This window comes from Tenrec ecaudatus, chromosome 11 (assembly GCF_050624435.1).
Source record: "Tenrec ecaudatus isolate mTenEca1 chromosome 11, mTenEca1.hap1, whole genome shotgun sequence".
Classification (NCBI taxonomy): Eukaryota; Metazoa; Chordata; class Mammalia; order Afrosoricida; family Tenrecidae; genus Tenrec; species Tenrec ecaudatus.
Window position 1 is genome coordinate 36,439,662 of NC_134540.1, and position 22,715 is coordinate 36,462,376.

The 22,715-nt window shown below is 40.1% G+C and overlaps 1 non-coding gene across 1 annotated transcript; it reads right to left on the minus strand.

The window, feature by feature from the left end:
* Positions 1-9,834: 9,834 nt before the first annotated feature.
* Positions 9,835-9,971, minus strand: LOC142462081 (small nucleolar RNA SNORA47). The gene has a single exon (XR_012787223.1). It is a non-coding gene; the product is annotated as a small nucleolar RNA SNORA47 (small nucleolar RNA).
* Positions 9,972-22,715: the final 12,744 nt, after the last annotated feature.

The following is a 22,715-nucleotide window of genomic DNA, read 5'->3' on the forward strand; positions in this document are numbered from 1 at the left end:
CTATGTGTCCTTATTGGAGGTCACCGCACTGTGAGAGGGCAGGGGCTCTCATAGCTATGAGTTGATGCCCCATCAGTCTCTCCCTGATTGCCTTTTTGAGTCATGGTACTTTTTTGTGTTTTGAATGAGAGATTGACAGGGTATGCATGGACCTACACCAGCGGTTCTCAACCTTCCTGATGCCTCAACCTTTAATGCAGTTCCTCAGGTTGTGATGATCCCCGAAAACACAAAATTATTTTCATTGATACTTCATAACTGTAATTTTGCAACTGTGATGAATCAGGTAATCCCTGTGAAAGGGTCATTTGACCTCCAAAGGGGCCGAGACCCACAGGTTGAGAACCGCTGCACTATAAGCATATAAGCACTATCTTTGAGAATTAGTGGTTGCTGTGAGATGTTCCAATAAAGTGGAAAATCTTAAAATGAGAAGAGTATTGAACTGATAACCACAAGGTCAGTATGAATCCACTGTCCCCCTGCAGGGGAAATATGAGACCAACTGCGTCCGTAAAGATTAACAAGACCGTGGAAACCCATGTAGGCTCAGTACGAGTAAGAACCTACAGGCTGGCAGCGGGTTAAGATGGGAAGGAGTGTTGTAAGAAGAGGAGGGGCAGATGTTAAACATGATGTGGTGCTACAGTTGTTGATAAAAATGGGGCATCTGAACCATCTTTAACCTCCACCTCACAGGTTACAGCCATGTGCTGATCCGTCTAAAATAAGTTATCCCTGCAGTACAAATACAAAGAATCACTGTATTAAAATACGTTTGTGCGACACTCAACCATTTCACAAGTTAGCATAGGACTAGTAACATTAGAGAAAGAAGTCCAGGCCGTACTGGAGACCTCAACAAAAAATCAGATTCCAAGGCTTGGTGAAATACCACTCGACATATTGCAACTAGCAGGTGCTCCATGGCGATCACTCACTCACTTATCCTTGCCGAGAAATTGGAAGACAGCTGTCTGCCCAACTGACTGAACATGACTCATAGGCATGCCTCTTTCGAAGAAAGGTGATCAAATAAAATGAGTACAAATTATCAAATATTATTATTAATAAATTATCAAATACGATTAATACCACAAATAAAACATTGCTGAAGATAATTACAAATAGTTGTGGCAGCACATTGACAGGAAACTTCTAGGAACTCAAACTCGTTCAGAAGAGAACATAGAAGAATAGCTTGCGGAAGTCAGAGGGACCCTGTCTGAAGTCGGATAGGACAAGAAAATGTTTCCTTATATAGTACCGACTATGGGATACCTTTGCAAAACAATGGAATTCTACAACATTTCATTGTGTTCATCTGGAAGGCACGCATAGATCAACGAGAGGAGAACAAAGGGACACTTTGATTGAAAATCAAGAAAGGGGTCAATCAGAGTTGTCTCCTTCACTCTCTGCCACTGAATCCATGCGGACTCAGGGCCACCCTGTAGGAGAGCGGAGACCTGCCTCCTGTAACTTCCTGAGACTGTAACTCTCCCCTGGAGTAGAAAGCCCTGTCTTTCTGAGGAGCAGCTGGTGGTTTCCATCTGCTGACCTTACTGGGAAAGGCCCCACTGGTAACCACTATACCACCAGAGTCCCTCAGTTGTAGCCTTACATCATGTTTCCTCAGTCTTCAAATGATCTCAGAAACGGGATTACAGAAGTAAATACACATCAGGAGTGGAGGAAGACTCGTTAGCAGTCTGCGATTCCCTGCTTGCTGATCGCGAAGCCTACAGTTCTAAGTTTGAATTACTACCTCAACATAAAGGAAACGATTCTCACAATCAAGACCCAGGGAAGCAGCACTTAGCAAACACAAAGACGTAATGCATTGAGCGCTTTGCTCCGCACATTCTGACTTGGGATGGGAGGTCTGCATGGACGTTCCCTGAAGAAAGACACCATGCCTGTAAAGTCGGGGTGAGGGAAGAAGAGACTGACGCCCGGTGACCTGGACTGATCCAGCAGCTGAAACGGGCTCCAGCACAGCAAGGATTGGGAAGCTCGTGCAGGATCGGGCAGAGCTTCATTCTGCTGTGTGTAGACTCACTGTCACGTTTGAACGGACACAATGGCAATTAACAATATTGTTTTGGAAAAATACATGATTTGAGCATACTGTGGGAATGTGAATTTTTTTTACTTCTTCCTGAAATACTACCCCAAATAGAGATTTATTAGTGGATATTCTAGACTATTTATTATTTTTCTCTGGATTTTCTGGGCAACATACAAGCTTATCAAGTAAAAATAAGTACCAGAAACTGAAGATTTTAGAACTAATTTTTCTGATATGACAGCTAAACAAGCTGTCTCTCATGTCATTTCTGCACTTATGATAGGCTCTTCAATCATGTCTTTTGATAAGGCCCATGTTCATGAATTAGCTTTATACATTTAAAAGCATATTTAAACTATTGAGGAAAATAATGCATGAGATAAGGAAGCTTGTTACCAAGACCCTGACAGTAAATTGTGAACTAGACCTAATAAGAACGCTATTTTGCCCAATTTCAACTATGTTATTTTTAGGGGATCCTGGGCTGAAAGTTTCACAGGGGATGAAGTAAAAAGACTATGTAAAATAAATTTATCAGGGAACATTTTTGAGACTCCTGAACAAGTTGCTAGCCTTTACACTTCTGCCTTTGCTAGAATCCTGGAAAGTACCTTAAAATTCCTACCGAAGCAACACCCTTTACCTTTGGGGCTCATACTTAAATTCCAGTTAGCTTTTCTTCTGCTTCCACCTGCAAAGTGTTATAAATGTGCATTAATAATGATTTGTCGGTTTCCTCAATGGGCAGTAGTATTTCTCTGACTTCATGCTACTGTACACTTTGTAACAAAGAAACAATCCTCCCTCCTGGGGAAGGCCAAAGACTCTTTGTAGCGATCAAGGAACCCATGTCACTGTCCCTGTCATCCACGAACTGTGCTGAGCTGTGCCCGTTTATCAAAGGTTCCACTGCCCCTAGTATCCTGCCCTAATAAAGACAACTGATGCAATAATAAAGACCCCAGCAGCCAAGCTTTGTGAAACTTTCCATGTATCCCAGACTACAGTCCTTGTCTGAATTCTTTTAAGTCCAAGCACACGCCATTTGGATTTCCCAAACTTGCCCCTACGAAATCAAGTCTGGAAGACCCAGGTTCCTTCTGCAGATGACCTTCATTTACCCTCACATTCTTCAACCTAAAATATTGAAGTAGTCCCACCTTTTATCTGATATTCCAAAGAATAGGCTTCACAGGTTAGAGAAATCCTCAGCAGAAACTAGATTCCCCAATCCTGCTCGACACCAGCAGAGGAGAGTAAGTATATTGAATGAAACAACAAATGAAAGAATTGCTAGACTCTCTTTGGTAGGAAACCTGCATAGTCCTCTTTCCCAATCCATCAGCAGCCTTTTAAAAGGGAATGAAATTTTGGGTCCATCAGTCCCAATTTAAAAAAAGTCTTGGTTAAGATTCCTCTTAGGTCTAGATAACCGACCAGAGAATTGAAAGCTACATTTAAATAGGGCTGTGATGCTTACATAAATGGCATGTGAGGCAGGTGGCTGACTCAAGACGCTGCGCCAGGCCTGGAAATGCATTTTTTATCTTACTTTTCAATCTCTTTTATAGCCGTGCCTCAATTAATCTTGTCTTATATGGTTATGTTCCTATTTTGAAAAGGTTTAACTGCTGGATGTAGGAGACTCTCCCAGCCTCAAGTCAGTCTGGACCCTGCCTGCTGGGCGTCCTCTCTCCGGGGATCTGATCAGGTTGTTCTTGATCTGTAGGTACAAGAACAGCAAAGAAGTCATTCTTTCCTACAGACATCACTAGGCTTTCCATTCATATATGGCCTTCTAAAATCCGACAGAAATTCAGGTCACAGTTTACCTTGAATATTTATACAATCCTAAATAAAGAATCCAAAATCACTTGCTAAAGATTATTTTTTTGTATTCACAAACAGTAACCTTTGTATCATAGGTCCGTATCAACTACTCTCCAAGCTGGAAAGCTATGTAACCACACCCATGTGAACAACTCAGCCATAACTAGCGCTTCAGGGTGGCTTCAAAAAGCTGAGTGTGCATAGCTATAACCTTATGAACACCTGACTGATTTTCTGTCAGTTGACTACAACACCTGGGTATTTGTTGAGCTCTCCTTAATGACACCTTAACTGGCTGTGTGGAACCACATTTAGGCCCTGCTTTGTACCAGGTTGGATTGGAAGATGTACTTTGAACTTGAGCTGGACTCGTGCATATATTCTAATTCTCCTTAGTAGTTAATATAGCCAGATTAGCTCCATGGTTTTAATCAGTGTCAATTGACTTGGTCATAAAGCAGCTATTTGCAATTCAGGTAAGACTTGAAGATACTTTGGAACATATGGAAATATATACAAAATGTCAAATATATACAAACTGACAAAAATCATCATTTCGATGGACACAGAGATAAATAGATAGAGTACCACAAATTGGTACTCTAAAGCAGTATGGCACTGGGGTTTCTCCCTGTACCTCCAGGGAGTACCTGAGTAATAACAAGATAGAAAAGTCTTCCTTATATTCTTGACGAGGAGCCCTGGTGAGTTAGCAGGTTCTGTGTTGGACAGCTAATGGCAAGGTCAGGGGTTTAAAGCCAAGTGTTGCTAGATGGGAGAAATATGAGTCTTCCTAATCCTGCAGAATATTGAAAGTATGTGAACTGCTAATAAAACAAATCTGTCTTGGAAGAACTACAATGAGAATGCATCTTAGAGGCAAGATCGGCAAGACTTCATTTCACGTGCTTTGGATTTGTTGTCAGGAGAAACCAGGTGCTGGAGAAATAGAGGGGCAGAGACAAAGGGGAAGACACTCAACAAGATGGATTGACACCATGGCTGCAACAGTGTGTTCAAACACGTGAACAACCCTAAGGATGGCACAGGAACAAGAGGAAGTGTGTTCCGTTGTGCACAGGGTCACTATACATCAGAACCAACTCGATGGCATCTAACGGGGACAATAATCCCATAAAGGCGTACAGTGTCATAAATCCACAGGGCCCTCCTTCTCCGTTGTGGTGGTCTCTGTAAGTTGGAATCACCATGATGGCAGTGAGTGTTTCATATAAGTTTTATATAAGTGTTTGATAAGTAATTGGTTTTCCACTTGGTATGGATGGTGGAAAAATATTTTAGCATCTAAATTCCTTGCCAGAGGCTAACTGTGGAACAGACAACCAAGTGGTCATATTTAAGTTGAGGTTGAAGCTGAAGAAAATTAAAACAAGTCCATGAGAAATAAAAAAACTATCCTACTTGAATTTCAAGGCTATATCAAGAACAGATTTGCTGCATTGAACACTAATGACAGAAAACCTGATGAGCTGTGGAACGACATCAAGAACATCATTCATGAGGAAATCAAAAAGATTATCTATAATATAGGAAAGAAAGAAAAGATCAAAGTGGATGCCAGAAGAGATTCCGAAACTTTCTTTTAATCACAGAGTAGTTAAGGTGCATGGAATAAATTAAGAAGCCAAAGAATTGAATAATTTCAACATACACCTCCAGAACACAAAGTAAGATATGATCGTGCAATATGCAAAATGACCACACAGAGAGAGCGCCAGGAGTGGAGGTTCCCTGAGGGCTTGGGGGGAGGGACGGATGGCGGGAAGGAGGGGAAAGGGTACAGACAGTGCACAAGATTGAATAACCCGACCCGATGGGATTGAACAACAGGGTTATATGTGAATGGATATATTGGAATGTGTAAGATACAACAATTAAATGGTTGTAAATAATAATAAATAAACATACATTTTTAAACATTCAAAAAAGTAAGTTAATGAAGCTTCAAGAAAAAAAGGATATAATAGATCAATATAAGATTTTAAAAAGAAAGAAATCCAAAAAGCAATAATATGACCAGTGTATCTTAAATTGAAAGAAATCAAGAACTTCAAGCCTTGAGTTGAAATATTGAAAGAGTCTTTGGGAAAAATAATGAATGATGCAGGAAGTATCAAAATAAGATGGAAAGAATACACAGTCATTGAAGGAAGTTCAAGTCGCACTGAAAGCCAAAAACAAGGTTCCAGAAATGGATGGAATACTAACTGATATGTTAAACAAGCTAATGAAGAACTGAAAGCACTCACTCATCTGTGCCAGGAAATTTGGAAGGCAGCTACTTGGTCATCTGAACGGGAAGACATTTATATATGTGTTCATTCCAAAGAAAATTCACCCAACAGAATGCTGAAATTATAGAATTATATCGTTGATATCACACGCAGGTAAAACTTTTCAGAAGGTCATTGGATGACAGTTTCTGGAGAACATTAACAGGGAGCTGCGAGAGGGCCAGGCTAGATCCAGAAGAGGCCAAGGAATAAGAAATACCATTGCTCATGTCAGAGGACCCCGGTTCAGTGCAAGGAATGCCGGAAAGAGGCTCACTTGTGTGTTATCGACTATGCAAAGCTCTTCCACTGCGTGAATCACAGCAAACCTTGGGAAGAATGGACATTCCGGAATATTTCACTGTGCTCATGAGGAACTAGTACATGGATCAAGAGGCCGTTTTAAAACAGAACAAGGAAATTCTGCATGGATTAAAATCAGGAAATATGTATGACATCGTTGTATCCTCTCACAATACTTACTCAATCTGTATGCTGAGCAAATAATCAGAACAGCTGGATTCCATGAAGAACAATGTGGCACCAGGGATGGAAGAAAGTTAATTAACAACCTGCGACATGCATAGGACACCACCTTGATTGCTTACAATGAGGAGGACTTGAAGCACTTAGAGATGAAGACCAAGCCTTCAGAATGGATGACAACTCAGTGTAAATAAAACCCAAACCATCACAATTGAATGAGTAGGTAACATCATGGTGTTAGACTAGAGAAACAAACCTAGAGACATGCATATGTGTAGAAAAAAGAGCTTTATGTACAAGAGCAATTGAATATTGAGAAAACATCCCAGCCCAATCCAAATCAAGTCCATAAATTCAATATTAGTCCATATGTCTGATACCAATCTATAAATTCCTCTTTAGACTCACAAAACACAGACAATGGTGCTGAATGCAGGAAGATCACAGGGCAGTGGGTGGGAAGTCTTGTGGATCCCGTGGTGTTATAAGCATCTTAGCACTGACAGGGGTCTCTATGTGGCGTCTCCAGCTCTGGGGCTCTGGCTGCCTGTCTGGTGCCTGGCTCCGTGTCGGATGCACTGTCTTCCAGGGAGTCAGCATGTGTGCTGCCTCTAGCGAGCTATTTATCTCTTTAGCACTTCCAAATGAGGTCATCAAGCTGCCACCTGATTGACAGGCTAACCTCCAGCCCTTCATTCTTCATCCCCACAAATTGACAACAGATTATGTAACAACCACAATCATGATTTACAGAGAAAGGATGAAATTGTTTAGGATCTTGTGTTGCTCGCCTCACAATTATGGTTCATGGAATCAGCAGTCAAGAGCTAAAGACACACCGCACTGAGTAAACCTGCTGCACACTCCTCTTTCAAGTGTTGAAAAGCAAGGGTGTCACATCAAGGACCAATGTGTGCCTGACCCAAGCCATGGTATTTTGAATCACCTGAAATACATGTAACAGTCGGACACTGAGTACAGAAAACTGACCGAAGAATCGATGCATTTGAATTATGCTGCTGACAAAGTGTATTGAAAGTGCCATAGGTTGCCAAAAGAACAGATACTTCGTCTTCAAAGAAGTACAGCCCCGGTGCTCCTTAGAGGCAATGATGGCGAGACTTTGTCTCATGGACTTCAGACATGTCAGGAGAGACCAGTCCCTGGAGGACACCTTGCATGGTAATGTAGAGGGGCAGCATAAAAGGAAGGCATTCAATGAGATGGACTGAGACACTGGCTTCCACAATGGGCTCAAACTTAAGATCAATCGTGAGGATTGCACGGGAGTGGCTGGTGCTTTGTTCCGGTGTCTGTAACCGACATGATGGCACCTAATTGTCATTCTCCGCATCCCTACCATTTTCATGTGGTAACATTAAGGAGTACAGAGTCACTGGGGGAGAGCTACTGAGGAGACACTGAATTAGGAAACATAGATCCAGATCAGTGGTTCTCAGCTTCTTAACGCTGCGACCATTTCATACAGCTCCTCATGTTGTGGTGACCCCCAACCACAACATTATTTTCATTGATACTTCATAACTATAATTTTGCTACTGTTATGAATCAGGTGACCCCTGTGAACGAGTCATTTGACCCTAAAGGGGTCACAACCTACAGGTTGAGAACCGCTGATTTGGATGAAAGCTCTACTGAAATTCAATAGCTTCATGTTTGATATTTTGTTTAAATATTTATGTTATATATGTTTAAAGGTTCTAGGATTTTGTGCCAATACCTTTTGAATTGCTCTCGTACAGTCAATCATGAATACCTACCTTTCTGTTTTCTCTCTCCATAGATGGAATGTTTTGTCTTTCTACCTAGTACTGACCAGCTCCAGCTGCATTACTTTTCCGTAACACTCTTTTTAATTTCACTCCTAGCATAGGACATGTTTTCTTATTTAACATTTGCAGCTCTAAAACTTTTACTTTATGCACATTTCCCATGTGATCCACACAGAGTTTCTTTCTATCAGAGCAATACTAATCTGCCCAAGGCTTTACACTGAATAACTGTGTTTTTACTCTAACCAGTCATGAGTCAAAACAGAATATCAGAGAAGCATCGCTCTAGTGCACCGGTGTATACGAGAAAACCTTAAAGGATTTGAGTCAGTTTTAACTTGCTTTGGGTACTCAATGTTGCCTCAGCTCATTTAAATCTCAATTAAATTCCTGTAGGGTAGGTTTCACAGTGGTGGCTTGCATGCTGCTAAGGTGCTAGGAGCAATGCCACTGATATTTCAAATACTAGCAAGTTACACAGTTTCAGTGGCACTGCTAGGCCAAGAGAGACAAAGAAGAAAGGCCTGATAATCTATTTTAGGAAATTAGCGAATGAAACCCTTACAGATCACAATAGAACACTGTTCACCTTGCTTACTTTGGACATGTCATCCGGAAAGGCCAACTGATTTTTTGTTTGAGCGCATTTTGGTAAGGTAGAGGTCAGCTAGGGGGACCTGCAGGGAGCTGGACTGGGGCAGTAGCTTCAAGGACGGACTCCAACAGGTTGGCAAGGAGGAGGTGGGCACAGGGTTGGGCAATGTTTGGGTTGTACATCAGAGTGCCACGAGTCAACATCAAGGCGACAGCAGCAATGATCCATCTAACCATGTACCTATTTATATATTTCTCTATCTATGTACCCACCAATTAGTCATCATTGCTCAGCAATGTTGTAGTGTTCTGATGTGGGAGGAACAAGGAGGAAGAGGAGGCCATATTGGAATAAATGCTCATGGAATACAGATTTTTAAGTTCTCAATAAAATAGCCATTATTGTTTGAGTTGAGAACATGTAACCCTCCCGAGTAACCTTGAACTTCTATGTTTATCTGGTATCTTTTGTACATTTAGAGGCAACATTTAGCTCATGGTTTACTGGGAATAACTGCAGCTGAACTGAATCACACAATCACTCTTTTACACACTAGTGTGCCCTGAATCATAGTCAACGTTATTGGTAACGTTCTCTCATGCATAAAAAATCATGTATCATTCCTTAAATCTCTCTTGACTTTTATTTCTTAAATAAAAAAGGAACAATTGATAGCCTTTTAATAGTAATACATGGTAAGTAGTTTCTTAAGTCAAATTTATTTTGACCTTTGTATCTTGTTAAAGTTTTGGGATTTTTTTTCTCACAATGTCGGCCAGCATGGCACTGCCCCTCTGAGGGTGGCAGAGGGGCATCCTCTGCCTTGGCGACCGTTCACTTTCAGAGGCCTTAACCAGAGACGGCAGCACGGTACAGAGCTGCCTCACCTTCTCAGTCCTCCACATTAAATTATTTTAAAAACCAAGCTGACCCTTTAAAAATTGTATCTTTTATAGTTTGATTCAAGCCTTTGATCAGTGAAGGAATGAGGAACAGAGAAGGTAAATGGCAAATAAGTAACTGAATAATAAACTGTAAAAATAATAAATGAGGTATAAAAATGTTTTCCTACAGTATATATAGATACTCTGGAGTCAACTGTTTTTTTTTAATTCTTGTTTCTTAAGAAGAGATGCCAAAACCATTCCTGGATGATTATCAGAAAGAAAATAGCATTTTACTGTTTCAGCTCTTTCTTGAAAAAACGTTGCATTATTTGGCTGAGTTTGGTATGATTTTGGAGTCAGTGGTTGGACTTCTTACTAATGATAGATCTTCCTAACATAAGTTTTAAACAGACTCTAGAAATCCCAGTGTGATTTAAATAGTAACTCTACACAAAATAGCGATTTTCAGAAAGATGAACTATTTTTTCCCATTTGGATATATATAAAAATAGGTACACACATGTATAAAAACATAGAGTTAGACAAAGCATCCCATCTAAATATATAGTTGAGCATTAGAGTTTAGAATTAATTTTCACCAATAGAAACATAGTCCTATAATTACATGGATTATTTTCTTTTGGAGAAGAGCAAGGTCTATTTTTACTCTTTCAAGAGCTTTCCGCTAGCAACCATCCAAATTGCATCTGCTTCAGTTGATAAGGACATTGCTAAAAGGTGGATTACTCAGGAAGAGTGAGTCACAAGTCGATGACTTTACCTTTAAAACACAGAAACCTGTACGAAAACAAATGCAAAAACAATGAAGTCCGACTTCCTTTTTGTTGTTGTTGTTGTTCTGATTATCTTATATTGAGAAACAATCTAAGCTTGGCTAGGCTTCCTAAGAACAAGTGAAGAAAAAATAGAATGGTTGACATCAGGTATCAGGGCGAAAGAGTAAAAGATATAAATAGGTCTGTAGGCTCTTTAAATATACTGCCCTTTTACAAAATGTTACCTTTTTAGGATCTAATAAGGATCTTTGTTGGCACAGTGGTTAATTATTGGGCTGCTAACACAAGCCATCAGTAAGTGGTTCAAATCTACCATCTGCTTCACGTAAGAGGCGGCAGTTTGCTCCCACAGGGATACACAGTCTGGGAAGCCCTGGGGAGCAGTTCTGCTCTGTCTGTAGGGTCACTATGTGTGGTAGTTAAGTAATCTGGTGTCAATTTGGGACTTGGGAGGATTAAGAGTGAATGGGTTCTAGCCTGTCAATTGGGTTATAACCAATGAGGCTTCTCTGTGCGGATGGCCTTCTCCTGAGAATTCTGGGAATTCCTGGATTTCCTCCTTGAGAGATTGACTTTATTTCTGCTCACTGCCTGCGAGACATCCCTGAGGAGAAGCCACAAGGTCCTACCCTGATGCAGCCAGAACCCTAGACCTGGAGGAGTAACATGGAGACCCCTGCCAGTGCTGAGATGCTTACACACCACTGGATGCACAAGACTTCCCACCCACTCGCCTGTGATCTTCCTGCATTCAGCATTATTGCTTGTGTTTCGTGAGTCTGAAGAGGACTCTATAGATTGGTATCCGATATGGGGACTAATATCCGACTCATGGACTTGATCTGGACTGGGCTTGGATGTTTTCTCAATATCCAGCTTCTCTTGTATGTAAACCTCTTTCCTATACATGTCTGATTGTCTAAGGATTTGTCTACCCGGAATAACACACTCTGAATCCGAATTAACTTGGGAGCGGTGGGCTTGGTGTTCTGCTGGCATCTACTAGAAGAGAAATTTAACAAATCAAAATGCTTCAGGTCAGATGATTAGGATGGTTTCCCTATCTTTAACATAATTTTAAAAGGCATTGTTTCATTCAGTTCAACATGCCAATTGTATGCCTTAACTTTTAAAATAAGTAAGAATAAAACTAAGCAAATGTTTGTGGGCAGTGCAAGAATGAACTCTTTCAAGTTGATTAAAGATGAAGATAGAAGTTATATCCTAGTTTCCCCAGCATTTAAATTTAATTCAAAGTTTTAGAAAATAGAGTCTCCTTTGGCTTTAACTGGTGCCAGTGGCGTTTCGCTGCTCCAAAGTCCATCTTGAAATCACAGTGATTCTACAGCGCAGAGTAGAATTGCTCCCTAGATTCTCCCAGGCTGTACTCTTGGCTGGCAGGAGACTATTTCCAGGTTTCCTCTCCTGAAGAGCACTTGAGTGGAGTCCAATTGCTCACGTTTGGGTTAGCAGCCAACTCCTTCACTGGTTCGCCACCAGCCTTCTTTGTCTCTTCAAAATAGAAAGACATTTCTGTGTCATTAGAGATGCTAGATTGCTATATTTGTCGTTAGGTGCCAGGGAGTTCGTTCCAATGCATAGAGGCTCTGTGGGTGCCCAGAATATAGCAGCGCCTAGTCCTGGGCCATCTGCAGAATTGTTCTTGTGCTTGAGTCCATTGTAGCCCCTGGGGTCCCTGTGCCGATTCACCTTATGGAAGGCCTTCTTTTTCCACCGCCCTCCCACCTTATCAAGCAGATGTCCATCTCCAGTTCCAGATTAACTATGCACAAATGTACCGTCAAAATTGCCAGGGACATTGGAATTACTGACTTGTTTGTTAGAAGAATAGAACTCGAATTAAGTTACGGAAGGCCGCAGACTACACTGAAAGATAGAAGGGAGTGTTACGCTGAGGGGTCAGTCTATAATCTGAGGAGTAAGGTTAGCAGTTATATTAAAACGCTATGTTGTACTAAGAGTTGGTTTATAACTACATGTCTAGCACATCCTGGTACATGCATTTGAACAGCTTCAAAGTCCAAAGAAATTTCTCCAAAGAAAGAGGAGGAAGTCATGAAGTGTGAGGATGATTCGGCATTCCCACAAACAATAGTCTGTCACATCATATTTAAGTATTGGAAAGATATCAAATAAATCCTTTGTCTGCCCTTTCTCCTCTATTTTCCTTCCTATTTCCTTTTTCATTTTCTTTTCTGCACAGACTCGATGTTATTGAAGGTACTGGCAGTTTTCAAAGTTAGTGGTAACCTTAGGCAGTAGTGGATGATTGGACAATTTGGGCTTTTTGTGCTGAACCATCATACTCACCCACAGCAGACGTATCATGTGATTGTCCCTTTATCATGGTCGCCATAATCATACCTTGTCATGTAATCATCACATAACATTTTCATATTGTCATTCGACTCTTTTACCTGGACAAGATTTGAATATCAAAGTAGTATTCCACTAAACAGCAGAGGTAGGTAACTATAAATGCCTATAAATGTATTGTACTAAAACTCTCTACACTAAAGATGAAGGGTTTAAATATCTGTAAATTCTCTGTATGCCAGTCAATATTTGGTATGAAGTGTTAGCTACAATCCAAAGATAAATATCAGGGCTTTTGACGTAATGGCTATCCTTTGTATGCAGCTAATTGCTGTAGAAGGCATCTGTGGCTTACCCTGTCAATAGCATTCCCAGTCTGTTTTAGGAATCCAATTTTCCTATTTCACACATAAATTATAGGCAACTTGGCATCAGCAAGATATGGTGCTGGGCTTACGTTGTGGGGAATGACAGGGTGCAGAAAATCAAGGCACGGATAAACATTTACTTACTTCCGGTGCCTTATACCATTAAAAATCCTGCAGGGGGGGTTTGGTGATTGTCTCCCTTTCATTGACTTCATTGCTTTCTTCAATATTTAGTGGACATTCTATGTGTATCAGGGATACGCTCAATAGAGAGGAACTGACAAAAACATCATTGTGACTTCAGAAAATATATTCATTTCATATCATGAGTTAGACTTGGGACAATTTATAAGCTTTTGTGGTCATGGGAATATTAATAGTTCCCAGTTGCTGTTTCCCTGTCTTGGGAAATGGAATCATCATTCCCCAAGTAAAACAACGAAAAGTCAGGATTGACGTCGATCTTCATACCCATTCTCGTTTCTATTCCTTGCCAAATTCTACCAGTCCTACTTTGAAAGTACTTCTGAAATCTATTTTCTTTTCTTTTTTTCCTCATTACCACCACCCTTATCTAAATTCTCATGGCCTCATTAGGTTTCCATATATTTACTTATTAAAAAGTAAATCAGGATGTACCAGTCCCTGACTGAAATGGTCTGTTGCGTCTGTAATAAGATATATTCTCCTAATGATGACCTTCAATGTGGTAGTGGATCACAATTCCATGTATTTCCACCTCACCTGCTGCCACAATCTGAGACCATTCTGTTTTTAATTATTTATATTATTCTCTTATTTTTGTACAGAGACTCAAAAAATACATAAAGTTCAACTCTCTTTAGTGGTGGTCCAGTCCCTGGTAATTGTCACATATGTCCTTTATCTGTATAAAGACACATGTGATAATTACTAATAACTGGGGTCATTCCATGATACCCTGAACACATATCTATATGTGGGTATATATCATGTAATATATGTGACAAGTATATATATATGCATAGCATGTACAATATATAGATATGTTCTATATGCGTACATAACATATATACACATACAGTGGTCCCATTTATGTACTCATGTTACAGCAAGCCAAATAAAGACTGACTATCTTTTTTTATCTTTTTGGTATGTCTTATCACTAGTAATACGCACTAACTACAGTGCTGCAGCAAGTAATTTGATGATATTACCATCCTCATGCCAACCCCAAAGACCAATAAAGATCAAATTTATGAAGATACAGTCAGCCCCAGGTGACTAATGAGATCTGTTCTTAACTCCACCTTTAAGAATTTGTATGTCAGTTGGAACCAAGGCACATAGTTCTTATTTAACTATAGAACAAGAAAAAATTCTCTAAAGATTCAAAAGCTGTGCGTGTAGCAAATGAAAGTGGTTGTTGTGAATGAAAAATTTGTTGCAAGTAGGACATGATTCAACTTTTTTGGAGCAAGAGGAGATTTATATAAGCATAAAATGGATTTATCCAAAACATTGGGCTTCTTCAACGTTGGTGGTCACCTTTTAAAGGATACTGACACCCGACACAAAGGTAGAGGCTGACTGTGCCACTGGGGGTCTATGGGGCTCCCAGGAGTCCTACCAAGAATCCACCTCATGCAGCTCTCACCCAAGCCTCTCATTCCAGGGCTGTGTGCCACTTCTTCCAACCTGGTTTCTGTGACGAATAATACAATTTGAAAATGTTCAGGTCTTTTCTGTTTCACTTTGTTCACCACCACAGGACTAGTTTAAATTATTTAAACATCTTGTTTAAAGGACACGGAGGAATTGTCCATAAACTGGACATTTGTAACATAGGAACGGCCTGTGCTGATAATAAAAGGTGATGGTAATGAACACTTCTTTTGTAATGAGGTCTTCAGTTTATATCAGCATGGACTTAGGAATGGAACCATGGCATAAGCCAGGCAATGACTGTGTGTGCGCGCATGTGTGTTAGTCTGGGTGGACTAGAGAAACAACTCCAGGAACAATCATATGTGTACAAGAAAGAGCTTTATATAAAAGAGTAATTGCATATTAAGAAAACATCCCATCCCAGAAAACATCCCATCCCAGCCAGGTCCAGTCCATTTCAGGTCCATAAGTCCTATATTAGCCCATATGTCTGAAACCAATCTATAAATTCCTCTTCTGACTCACACAGCACATGCAATGATGATGAATGCAGGAAGATCACTGGCTAGTGGGTAGAAAGTCTTGTGGATCCAGTGGTGGTGGAAGCATCTTAGCCACTGGAGTGGGTTTCCACATTGCTTCTTCAGCTCCTGGGCTCTGGCTCAATCAACGTAGCACCTTGTCTTGTCTCAGCAGGAAGACGAGGCAGATAGAGTGTATTTGGCCCCCAGTGAGCTATTTTTCTCCCTTGTGCTTCCAAGTGAGATCATCAAGCTGTGACCTGATTGACAGGCTAGACTCCACCTCTTCACAAGTTGACAGGAGATTATGTAACTGCCTCAGGCCTGGGAGGCAGTTTTGGGAAGATGCCTGTTTACAAACTGTGCATCTCATTCTGCAATTGACCATTTAAATAATATCCTATGTCGCGGAATTTTCTTACTATGTCATAGGAATTTTATTCCCATTCATAATAAAAACACTGGGGGAAAATGACCATCCTATCTAGTAATGGCTATACTAACTAGCTAGTATCCTAGCTAGAAAAAATGATTATACTATTTCATGACAAACACTTTGCAATGAAATTTTTATTTTAATTTATATTAAAAAAAACATTGAAGGAACAAAATGTTATCCTAGCTAATAATTTCCAGTTTACTACCACTGTGCAGGACTTAGCAGCTATTAGTTAAAACTCAATTTGAACATCTGACAGAATCTTGGTGGCACTGTGGGTGTGTCAGTTTGGGATGACTAGATAAATAAATCCAGAGACATTCATATGTGTCTAAGAAAGAGCTCTCTATATAAGAGCAGTTGAATATTGAGAAATCATCCCAGCCCAGTCCAGATCAAATCCATAAGTCTGATATTAGGCCATAAGTTCAATATCAATCTATAAAATCCTCTTCTGACTCACGAAACACTGCAATGACACAGAGTTCAGGAAGATCGCAGGCCAATGGATGGGAAGTCTTGTGGATCCAGTGGTGTGGTAAGCATCTCAGCAATGAAAGGGGTCTCCATTTGGCTTCTCCAGCTCCAGAGGTTTGGCTCCATCAGCCTCTCTCCATGTGTCTTCTCCACAGGGATGTCTCACAGGGAGTGAGTCTCTGTCCCGCCTCCAGTGAGCTATTTATCTCCTTAGTGTCTCCCAAATGAGGTTATGATTGACATACTAGATTCCACCCCTTCCTCTGAATCCTCAAATTCACCCCTAACTACCACAGTGGGATAAGCATTGGAATGCTAACTGTAAGGTTTGTAGTTCAAAACCATAAGCAACTCCATGTTAGAAAAATGAGCCTGTTTGCTCCTGTAAAGACTTGCAATCTCAGAAACTCTATGCGGGGTCATTATGAATTGGAATCAACTCAATGGCAGTAGGTTTTTCATCCCAGAAATGGGAAAACACACCAAGTAGCTTTTAATGCTGCTTTGAAATTCTGTAATTGTATGGAAAATGCAATTTCCCCATTTCTAGTATAGAACTGTTACTGCTTCCCTTGGTAAGCTAACCAAAGAAAAAGAGCTCATTAACTTGGAAATAATCCCCAATTGTTCTTCCTTATATCTAGGATGGCAGGCATTGATAGGGATGTTTTGCAGTCAATAATTAAAAATCAGTTATCTTTATGAGCAATGGTTCTTCAAAAGAAGAATATAATTTACATTTACAATTTCTAAATGGAAAAGGTTCTTTTTCCTCGTATGTTATAAAAAAGTAGAAAATTTCTCTCTTTTGCAATATATAATATAGTTTAAAACCATGAATTAATAATTATGAACAGTTATGCATCTCAGAACTCAATGCTTGTTGTTATAAAATAAGTCAAGCTATTTTAAATAATTCTACTAGTAAGCTCTAATTACATTTGTGCTGAAATGTTCCATTTCTACACTTTGATGGAAACTTAGTATCAACCAAGTACTTCCCTACCAATCACTACATAGGTGTAAGTAAGCAAGGACCCAAGTCCTCTCACCTACATGCACTTAAATATGATGTATTTTGATTACTTATTAGGTGTGATCATAGTGTTGGAATCAGCTCAAGGTGAACTAACAACAACATAAACATAGGTAATTGTCTATATTTTAAATGCTCAGTGATAAAGGTATCAAGCATATATGATTCATCCTGATATAGATGAGACTTTTAAAAAGATCAACTGCTGTTTTCAAAAGTTCAAGTCGGTAGGTACATTCTGTGGGGTGTTCTGATAAGAAAAAGAACCCAAAGTAAAGCAAGTGTCATTGTTAAAATGGTCCCCTTTACAAATGTTATTGTTTGTCACCACAATGGGGCTGGCTCTGACTTCTGGTGACATTCTATATAACACATTGACCAGTCCTATGTCATCTTCATGATCATTGATAGGTCTGAGTCCATCGCTGTGGCGATTGTATCGTGCTTCACCTCACATGAGTGTTTTGGACTGTATCAGCCAACTTGCTGTTGTAATCCATGAGGTCTTCCATGGCTAATATTTGGAAACAGATGGCTAACTCTTCCCACTCTCTCCTACTCTGAAACCATAGTAGCCCTGAAACACAAATGATATAAGTTCCAGCATCACAGAAACACAAAGACAGCATGACAAACTGGGAAATGGTTGGTGTGTTTCCAGATTTACTAGAGCAAGCTTTAAAGATAAAAGGAAAGTGCACTTAATTTGTCATTTTGTACTCAGATGTCTACTTTGTCTAAAGCATTGCAAGAACTCTCAGTTGTTTCCTGAGCTACCAAAAAGGTAGGGCAGAACAAATCACACATGTCAAGTCCTTAAGGGATGAGACCTGGAGCTCCATCTCTACAGTGTTGATCTTCAAAGCACCAGAATTTAAAAAGTGGCTAGAATCTAGTTATGAGGATCCAGCAAGGAACCAAGAGACTATGAATTTCACAGGTTTCAAGAACAATAGAGCAGGATCCCCCATTGCATTGAGGTTATGCATTGGGCTGCCAATCATAAGGTCCACGGTTTGAAACCACCTGCGGCTCTGCGAGAGGAAGAGAATGCTTTCTACGCTTGTAAAGAGTTCATCTTGGAAACCCACAGTGGCCATTCTGTCCCCTCCTGTAGGGTGGCATAAGTCGGAATTGACTTGCTGGCAGTGAATTTGGTTTTGCTTTAATACCCACAGATGCAGCTGAATCCCAGTATGTTTAGGAACCTAAAGTAAAGACTGGTGCAAGAGAGAGAGAGATGCTCATTAAAGTGTACTAGCAAGAAACACAAGAGAAAATCAGAATCGATATGTTAGAGGTATAGGGCTATGAGTTGATTTTATTCAGGAAGAATGTTAAAAAAAACAAATCCCCTGCCATCAAGTTGATTCCAACTCATGGTCACCCTGCAGGGTAGAGTGGAAATGCCTGTTTGTCTTTCATTGACAAGGGAGCACTTCACGATTCTCTCACAGTGTGGAACCAGCAGACCAGCAACAAGTTAGTAACCCCGGGCACAACTCATTGCACCACCAGAGCTTCTTCGAGAGATATTAAAGAATCAGTCTCACTAAGATCGAGGAAGTTCTGACTCATAGTGGCCCTATCGGACAAAGCAGAACTGCCTTTGTGGTTTCTAAAACTCTCCTTCTCTATGGGAATAGAAACTTCATCTTTTCCCTGAGGAGTGGCTGGTGGTTTTGAACTGCCAACCTTGCTGTTAGTAGCCGAATGAATAACCATGACTCCACGAGAGATATTATGTACACTTAATTAAGGCAAAGAGGAGAAAACTTAAAAGTTTAAAGCAGTGGTTCTCAATCTTCCTAATACCATGAACCTTTAATACAGCTCCTCATGTTGTGGTGACCCCCCCCCCCACCATAAAATTATTTTTGTTGCTACTTCCTAACTGTAATCTTTTACTGTTATGAATTGAGTAACCCCTGTGAAAGGGTCATTCGACCCCCCCAAAGGGGTTGTGACCCACAGGTTGAGAACCGCTGCTTTAGAGCAATATGGGTCTTCCTGTTCTTTTTGTTTCAGATTTTTACTCTTTGAAAAAACTATTTATGAACTACAGGCCTTTAGATGCTGGATTTTCAGAGCTAAGCATCAGCAAAGCTAAATATGAAAATAAACGTCCTATGGCATAGCTGGGAAAAATTAATCACATGAAGGCAAACTCTAACATAGACCAGAGTGAGGCAAAGGAAAGCTTTAGAAAATAGATGGAGGATGGAAATGCTCACACTGATTATATAAGATGATATAACAATTAGGCATGGACTCATGTCATGTCCTGAGAACTGGAAGACCATCTTAAGTTTTATTTCTCTTGGTTAATATCTGAATCAATATGAAGTCCTGACAACCAGCAAGAAGAAGATCATAATATTAGTGGACAAATATGTAAAATATATGATCAGGCAAACTGACAGAAGAGGGAATGATAGTACCAAACCCATACAGGCTTGCAGCAAGTCAGAGTTGACCCCTTGGCACTGGGTTTGGTTTCATTCTTGGCTGATCTGGTCCACCATGCTTGATACTACTCTGAATTTGAAACAATCAAACAAACAAACAGGCATTTCCTTTCCTTCTAGACACTTGCTTCCAGCAAAATGTATTTTTTGAAGTCGAAGCAGATAAAGATTCCTTACAAACTAATTATGGGATTATTTCTTAATTTTAACCTTGAAAGATAAAAGATAATGGTTGACTTTAGGTTTTATTAGAAAGTTGTTGGACAAATGGACCATGCCAGCACTGGTTTCCACAACCCCATAGCCAGGAGAATTAGATGTTGCCTGTGTACCAGTACCAATGACTAGGGAAAGCATCCATCACGTAGAAAATCCTGGACGGAGAGAGAGAAAATGTGAACAGCTCTCAAAATCCTAAAAGACCAGAACACACAGTCATGAAAGAGAGCAGCCTTCCAGGTAAGAGAGAGCCTGGAGGGACCAGCCAGGATTATAATTGTAACTCACCCACTCCGCACCCCCTATTCCATCCCAGGCCCTGTCAGCTAATCAACCGCTTAAGATCAAAGGGGTAGCATTTACCCATGGCAAGCGTTCAGAAAGCTGGAAAAGAAGGAGTTATGGAAATGGAAGAGGAAGTGGAATAAGTGAGGCTGTGTGGAGGATATTGCGATGGAGTAATTGAGGCAAAGCGTAAATGGATTTTTGAATATACAGCTAATTATCTGCTCTATGAACCTTCACCTAATTCACAATAATCATTTAAAATAATAAATAAATATTGAAGAGTCATGACCCACTTTCATGGGTCTATAAAATGTGAGGAGATACCATCTTCACTACCACCAGCAACTCAGGAACCTTTCAAACACCAAATCGGTCCTCAGGAAATGTTCTGTGCATCCCTGGGAGAGATGTCTACAACACATTCGCCTGGCCTTGTCCTTCCAGAAGATAAACATCACCCATCCATAAAAAATGGACATTTAAAATCCTACATTTTTCTGGATAAGAGACAGATCTCAGCATATAATCCAAACCACAAAAAACAAACCCACTGCCGTCGAGTTGATGTTGACTCCTAGTGACTGTATAGGATGGGGTAGAGCTGCCTCTTTGATTTTCACTGTTTCTGGGAGTAGAAAGCCCCTTGTTTCCCATGACGAGGTCCGTGCCTTTAAGCTGACAGCCTAGTGGATTGCAGGCCCAATGCTTCCTTTTACACCACCAGGGCTCTGCATACAAGTTAGCTGAGCTTTTTCAGCCATTATTACTAGTGGGCCCTGAAGCACCAATAACTATTTTCAAAATTACAGAGAGGTCAAGAGAGGTTCCAAGCACATTTAGGATGAAGAACAGGAAGGTCCTTACCTGCGCCTTGCCAGTAGGATTAGACGTGGGAAGGAACTATGATCTTTTATACAGGGATCCAGACATAAAACTCCCCCTCTCCTACTTTTTCAACCTGCTTAGATGTGGATAAAAAGGTCCAGAAGTCAGCATGGAATCAATGACAATGAGCTTCTTTTTGGCTTTGGTCGATTGTAATTTAGAATGCAAATTCAAAAACCTTCTTTCTCTGTCTAGTTGACACTTCATGGTAGCACCCTATTGCACATAAACGCAAGCCTGCTGCAGTCGAGTCCGCTCTGTCAGAGTGACCCTGTGGAAGGGAGTACAACTGTCCCGGGGGTTCCCATACAAGATCCAAAGGGCGGGGTTTGCTCTCCTGCATTGCGGGTGGTGGATTTGAACAGTCCAATTTGCTATTAGCAGTCCAGTGCCCATCCTACTACTCCATCAGGGCTCCTCCCTGTGACATACCGAATGCTAGACTCAAAGAAACAGCTCTGGAGAAAACGATCATCTCTATGGGATCTGTTGAAATTCATAAAGAGAAAGACTAGAGAATGCAAAATCATTTCAAAAGCATAATTAAAAAGATTAACCTAATACCTAAATAGGAAAACATATAGTCAATAAACACACACACACCACGCTTTGGAAATGCACATGAAATACTTATGAAACTACTACCCAGATAGGAAATAGGCAATTAACCAAAATTGTCGACAAAATTGTCACAGTTGAGTAGAATTAAAATGTTATAGCAAAATTATAGTTACACATCCTATAAATTTAAGAATAAGAATATATTTTTAAGTCACTCCTGGACTAGAAAGGAAATATAAAAATAAAGGTCAGAAATCACAATGAAAACTATGTTTTACAATGGCCTAGATCTAAGGCATTAAATGTATAGCCCAAATACAATTTCCTTATTATTTGAAAGAACACCTCTAAGTATTCATTTTGCAAAACTGAAATATATTTAAAGTGTAAAAGGAAATAAAAATTAATGATGAAATTTAAAAATCTAAAGATAAAATATGCAAATGATCTAGCAAAACCCAAAGCTGTTTCTCTGAGAAGATTAATAAAATAAAACAAGCCTCCAGCAGGACTGGCTGACAGGACAGTGAAGAATAATAAAGCTAGCGATGCAAAGTCATCCAGTAGAGGAAGAGTCAATATTTTTAAACTCTTAATGACTTCAAGCAATTTTGTTATGAAATTTGAAAATGTAAATAAAATGAACACTGAACATAAAAATACTGAAATTGTTTGAGAGACCACATAGTAAATAGAAGAATAAGTCAGATATGGCC